Here is a 6,000-nt window from a genome sequence, read left to right as displayed (position 1 = left end):
TACCTTTGATGACATTTTGTTTCTGACCCTAATCAGGTCGCAGCATTGGACTGTTTTATTCAATATGCATTTTGTCGCTTCACTAGTTTAGTCCTAACTATCTAATTTATGTTGCATAAAGTTATTTGACCTTGTGTTACATTTCTGTCTGTGCTCTGAAAAACCACGCTGATATTGGCTAGCTACTTCAGTTCGAGTGTCAGAATAGCCATAAAGCCATAAAGCCCAGTTCCCCCCCCACCATAAAGCCATAAAGCCCAGTTCCCCCCCCACCATAAAGCCATAAAGCCCAGTTCCCCCCCCACCATAAAGCCATAAAGCCCAGTTCCCCCCCCCCCCACCATAAAGCCATAAAGCCCAGTTCCCCCCCCCACCATAAAGCCATAAAGCCCAGTTCCCCCCCCACCATAAAGCTATAAAGCCCAGTTCCCCCCCCCCCCCACCATAAAGCCATAAAGCCCAGTTCCCCCCCCCACCATAAAGCCATAAAGCCCAGTTCCCCCCCCACCATAAAGCTATAAAGCCCAGTTCCCCCCCACCATAAAGCCATAAAGCCCAGTTCCCCCCCACCATAAAGCCATAAAGCCCAGTTTCCCCCCCCACCATAAAGCCATAAAGCCCAGTTCCCCCCCACCATAAAGCCATAAAGCCCAGTTCCCCCCCCCACCATAAAGCCATAAAGCCCAGTTCCCCCCCCACCATAAAGCCATAAAGCCCAGTTCCCCCCCCCACCATAAAGCCATAAAGCCCAGTTCCCCCCCCACCATAAAGCCATGAAGCCCAGTTCCTCCCCCCCCCCCCCCACCATAAAGCCATAAAGCCCAGTTCCCCCCCACCATAAAGCCATAAAGCCCAGTTCCCCCCCCCCCACCATAAAGCCATAAAGCCATAAAGCCCAGTTCCCCCCCCACCATAAAGCCATAAAGCCCAGTTCCCCCCCCACCATAAAGCCATAAAGCCCAGTTCCCCCCCCCCACCATGAAGCCATAAAGCCCAGTTCCCCCCCCACCATAAAGCTATAAAGCCCAGTTCCCCCCCCCACCATAAAGCCATAAAGCCCAGTTCCCCCCCCACCATAAAGCCATAAAGCCCAGTTCCCCCCCCACCATAAAGCCATAAAGCCCAGTTCCCCCCCACCATAAAGCCATAAAGCCCAGTTCCCCCCCCCACCATAAAGCCATAAAGCCCAGTTCCCCCCCACCATAAAGCCATAAAGCCCAGTTCCCCCCCCACCATAAAGCCATAAAGCCATAAAGCCCAGTTCCCCGCCCCCCCCCCCCCCCACCATAAAGCCATAAAGCCCAGTTCCCCCCCCACCATAAACCCATAAAGCCCAGTTCCCCCCCCCACCATAAAGCCATAAAGCCCAGTTCCCCCCCCCCCCCCACCATAAAGCCATAAAGCCCAGTTCCCCCCCACCATGAAGCCATAAAGCCCAGTTTCCCCCCCCACCATAAAGCCATAAAGCCATAAAGCCCAGTTCCCCCCCCCCCCACCATAAAGCCATAAAGCCCAGTTCCCCCCCCACCATAAAGCCATAAAGCCCAGTTCCCCCCCCACCATAAAGCCATAAAGCCCAGTTCCCCCCCCACCATAAACCCATAAAGCCCAGTTCCCCCCCCACCATAAAGCCATAAAGCCCAGTTCCCCCCCACCATAAAGCCATAAAGCCCAGTTCCCCCCCACCATAAAGCCATAAAGCCCAGTTCCCCCCCCACCATAAAGCCCAGTTCCCCCCCTACCATAAAGCCATAAAGCCCAGTTCCCCCCCACCATAAACCCATAAAGCCATAAAGCCATAAAGCCCAGTTCAGATGTATTTCCCCCACCCCCCATTGTATACGACTGGTTGTGTTTTTGACACTGTATATTATGTAACGGAGAAAAATAAATATAAAGATCCCCTCAACTGCTTCACCCACTCCAGTCAGTAGATGGCGATGTGGGTCTTTCAGGCGATGTTTACCAGTGTGACGTATAATCTTGAGGACGGGACGCTTCTTCAACAACAACAACAGCCTCCTCGGTAGCTTGTTAGGCAACATAGTCGGGACATTCAAGCTCTTTAGACTATTTCGTTGTTTATATGCCACTATGTTTTAAACGCACTTCTGTGCGTAGAAGCACTCAGTTACCCCATTTAATTTCATGTTGACGTTGTTGTTGTTAGTCAGCTAGCTGGCTGGTTAAGTTAGCACTAGCCTAGCTAGCTAACATCCCCGACCATGAGCTCATTAAGCTACTCTCCTCCTGCTAAAGAAGAGGAGGTCTGCTGGACGGAGAAAGAAGCTCTAGTGAAAGAGGAGGAGGAAGAGGAGGATGTTACAATGCAAAAACAAGTAGAGGGTGAGGCTGTTACCGTGAAAGAAGAAGAGAAAGACGTTACAGTGAAAGAAGAGGAAGACGCGTTCAGAGTGAAAGAGGAGGAGGATGTTACAGTGAAAGAAGAGGAGGAAGCTTTCAGAGTGAAAGAGGAGGAGGAAGCTTTCAGAGTGAAAGAAGAGGTGGAAGCTTTCAGAGTGAAAGAGGAGGAGGAAGCTTTCAGAGTGAAAGAGGAGGAGGAAGCTTTCAGAGTGAAAGAAGAGGAGGAAGCTTTCAGAGTGAAAGAGGAGGAGGAAGCTTTCAGAGTGAAAGAGGAGGAGGAAGCTTTCAGAGTGAAAGAAGAGGAGGAAGCTTTCAGAGTGAAAGAAGAGAATGTTACAGTGAAAGAGGAGGAGGATGAGAAAGAGGATGGAGTTTGTGGGGTGAAAGAGGAAGAGGAGGAGATGACTGTCACAGTGAAAGAAGAGGAAGACGTTTTTGCCGTGAAGGAGAGAACTGTCACAGTGAAAGAAGCAGAAGAGAAGCCTGGAGATCTGATTAACACCCGTACATACAGTAAGCACTATCTTAATGTCTTCCTGTTCTCATTGTCAGAGTGGACACTTTGTTTGAGGACCACAACAACCTGCTACACTTGTGAGAAAACAAGTTATGGTTTATTTCATTCCATTTTACGAGTTTATAGTTCCAGAATCTAAATAGTTCCAGAATCTGAATAGTTCCAGAATATGAATAGTTCCAGAATCTGAATAGTTCCAGAATCTGAGTTTTGTCAATTTATTAATGATCTTCTGTTTGCAGCGTTCCTGTCAATGTTGAGTAAAGGACACTCACCTGATTGTTCATAGAAGTAGGACTATAGGCTACCTGGCCTGATTATTCATAGAAGTAGTCCTATAGGCTACCTGGCCTGATTATTCATAGAAGTAGTCCTATAGGCTACCTGGCCTGATTATTCATAGAAGTAGTCCTATAGGCTACCTGGCCTGATTATTCATAGAAGTAGTCGTATAGGCTACCTGGCCTGATTATTCATAGAAGTAGTCCTATAGGCTACCTGGCCTGCGCGCAAATGTTGCCTTATAAATGTGCCCATTTTGGGGATCTGATAGTATTTATGATTGGCTTAACGCACCACCACTAATGAACTGTGGAGTTTCTCAAAGTCATGTTTTCTTCACCTCAAGCAAAGTCTGTTTTTACATCCACTGAGAATGACAATAGTTTCTCAATGTATTTGAAAAATCTTTCCAGCTCTCTCCCTTTGATAACCATGAGGCGTTATACACATCTAACTATTTAAATTGTTTAAATGTACATTTTACAATCGAGGTATAGATGCGTATAACACCTCATAGATAACCGCTCAGCGTGAAAGGGAAAATTGTAATGCTCCGATCCAGTGGGATACGTCATAAAATAGGCTTCTTATCAGTGCTTGACTTGGACTGAAATAGGTTCCGGTTCTCATTTTGGGTGCTGGTACTGTTTATATTTAGGTGCAAGAGCTCCACAATTCTTTTGAGCTGATATTCTATAAAAACAATCTGAGGTGCCGGTACTCAGCTCCGGTGAGCTCCTGCCCAAATCAACCACTGCTTCTTATCCCTTGCTCAAATAGCAGCTGTGTCTGTCCCGAGCTCACTGGAGCAGGAAACTGAGGGCCCAGAATATTTGATACAATGTTGCAAGTTCGATAGCACAAGCTTCAGGCTGGACAGTTGATACCATGTTTCAAGTTCATTGGGCTGGACCCAGTTGATACCATGTTTCAAGTTCGTTGGGCTGGACCCAGTTGATACCATGTTTCAAGTTCGTTGGGCTGGACAGTTGATACCATGTTTCAAGTTCGTTGGGCTGGACAGTTGATACGATGTTTCAAGTTCGTTGGGCTGGACAGTTGATACCATGTTTCAAGTTCATTGGGCTGGACCCAGTTGATACCATGTTTCAAGTTCGTTGGGCTGGACAGTTGATACCATGTTTCAAGTTCGTTGGGCTGGACCCAGTTGATACCATGTTTCAAGTTTGTTGGACTGGACCCAGTTGATACCATGTTTCAAGTTCATTGGGCTGGACCCAGTTGATACCATGTTTCAAGTTCATTGGGCTGGACCCAGTTGATACCATGTTTCAAGTTCGTTGGGCTGGACAGTTGATACCATGTTTCAAGTTCGTTGGGCTGGACAGTTGATACCATGTTTCAAGTTCGTTGGGCTGGACCCAGTTGATACCATGTTTCAAGTTCGTTAGGCTGGACCCAGTTGATACCATGTTTCAAGTTCGTTGGGCTGGACCTAGTTGATACCATGTTTCAAGTTCGTTGGGCTGGACCCAGTTGATACCATGTTTCAAGTTCGTTGGGCTGGACCCAGTTGATACCATGTTTCAAGTTTGTTGGGCTGGACCCAGTTGATACCATGTTTCAAGTTCGTTGGGCTGGACCCAGTTGATACCATGTTTCAAGTTTGTTGGGCTGGACCTAGTTGATACCATGTTTCAAGTTCAGTGGGCTGGACCCAGTTGATACCATGTTTCAAGTTCGTTGGGCTGGACCCAGTTGATACCATGTTTCAAGTTCGTTGGGCTGGACCCAGTTGATACCATGTTTCAAGTTCGTTGGGCTGGACCCAGTTGATACCATGTTTCAAGTTCATTGGGCTGGACCCAGTTGATACCATGTTTCAAGTTCGTTGGGCTGGACAGTTGATACCATGTTTCAAGTTCGTTGGGCTGGACAGTTGATACCATGTTTCAAGTTCGTTGGGCTGGACCCAGTTGATACCATGTTTCAAGTTTGTTGGGCTGGACCCAGTTGATACCATGTTTCAAGTTCATTGGGCTGGACCCAGTTGATACCATGTTTCAAGTTCATTGGGCTGGACCCAGTTGATACCATGTTTCAAGTTCATTGGGCTGGACCCAGTTGATACCATGTTTCAAGTTCGTTGGGCTGGACAGTTGATACCATGTTTCAAGTTCGTTGGGCTGGACCCAGTTGATACCATGTTTCAAGTTCGTTGGGCTGGACCCAGTTGATACCATGTTTCAAGTTTGTTGGGCTGGACCCAGTTGATACCATGTTTCAAGTTCGTTGGGCTGGACCCAGTTGATACCATGTTTCAAGTTTGTTGGGCTGGACCCAGTTGATACCATGTTTCAAGTTCATTGGGCTGGACCCAGTTGATACCATGTTTCAAGTTCGTTGGGCTGGACAGTTGATACCATGTTTCAAGTTCGTTGGGCTGGACAGTTGATACCATGTTTCAAGTTCGTTGGGCTGGACCCAGTTGATACCATGTTTCAAGTTTGTTGGGCTGGACCCAGTTGATACCATGTTTCAAGTTCATTGGGCTGGACCCAGTTGATACCATGTTTCAAGTTCATTGGGCTGGACCCAGTTGATACCATGTTTCAAGTTCCTTGGGCTGGACAGTTGATACCATGTTTCAAGTTCGTTGGGCTGGACCCAGTTGATACCATGTTTCAAGTTCGTTGGGCTGGACAGTTGATACCATGTTTCAAGTTCGTTGGGCTGGACCCAGTTGATACCATGTTTCAAGTTCGTTAGGCTGGACCCAGTTGATACAATGTTTCAAGTTCGTTGGGCTGGACCTAGTTGATACCATGTTTCAAGTTCGTTGCGCTGGACCCAGTTGATACCATGTTTCAAGTTCG

The sequence above is a fragment of the Coregonus lavaretus genome (genome assembly GCF_964263955.1).
Source record: "Coregonus lavaretus genome assembly, contig: HAP1_SCAFFOLD_106, whole genome shotgun sequence".
Lineage (NCBI taxonomy): Eukaryota > Metazoa > Chordata > Actinopteri > Salmoniformes > Salmonidae > Coregonus > Coregonus lavaretus.
This window is presented reverse-complemented; position numbering follows the sequence as displayed.